Source organism: Palaemon carinicauda, chromosome 10, assembly GCF_036898095.1.
Source record: "Palaemon carinicauda isolate YSFRI2023 chromosome 10, ASM3689809v2, whole genome shotgun sequence".
Taxonomy (NCBI): domain Eukaryota; kingdom Metazoa; phylum Arthropoda; class Malacostraca; order Decapoda; family Palaemonidae; genus Palaemon; species Palaemon carinicauda.
Window position 1 is genome coordinate 88,457,773 of NC_090734.1, and position 736 is coordinate 88,458,508.

Genomic DNA, 736 nt, shown 5'->3' on the forward strand with positions numbered 1-736 from the left:
TAATATCTTGGGTAAATTTATCTGTCAAATATTTATTGATAATAGAAAATATTGTTGAGATCAAAAAAGAAGAAAAAAAGAACATAGTTTCACAATCACAAATTTGAAATGGCAGTAACTAGAAAGTGAGAAAAAAGAATAGTAAAACGTTGAGCAAAATGAGGAAACCTGTTAAAGTACAAAGTAAAGAAGCAAAATGTAACCGAGTGTAAGCAGGTCTTTTAGAAGAGCTTCTTACCATGCTTTTACACTGTCTTGGGTTAGAGTTCTCTTACTTGAGGATACACCCTAGGATACTATTCTTTCTTATTTCTCTTCCTCTTGTTTTGTTAAAGTTTTTGTAGTTTATATAGGAGATAATTATTTTAATGTTATCTTCTTAAAAACATTTTATTATTCCTTGTTTCCTTTCCTCAATTGGCTATTTTTCCTGTTGAAGCCACTTAGCTTATAGAATCTTGTTTTTCCAACTAGGGCTGTAGCTTATTAATAATAATAATAATAATAATAATAATAATAATAATAATAATAATAATAATAATAACTAGACTGCAACTGTCTAAAGCCAGTGGCGGAGGATTCCACTGCCAAAATAGGTGTGGAAAATGCTTTCGTCAATCAGTAAAAGATATTGTGTACAGGTTTATTGGCCTAATGACCCATTGACTAAATTTTGAGTTACGTTAACAAACTATTCTTAAGCAATTTATCTGTATAATAGCAGGTATATGGAGGT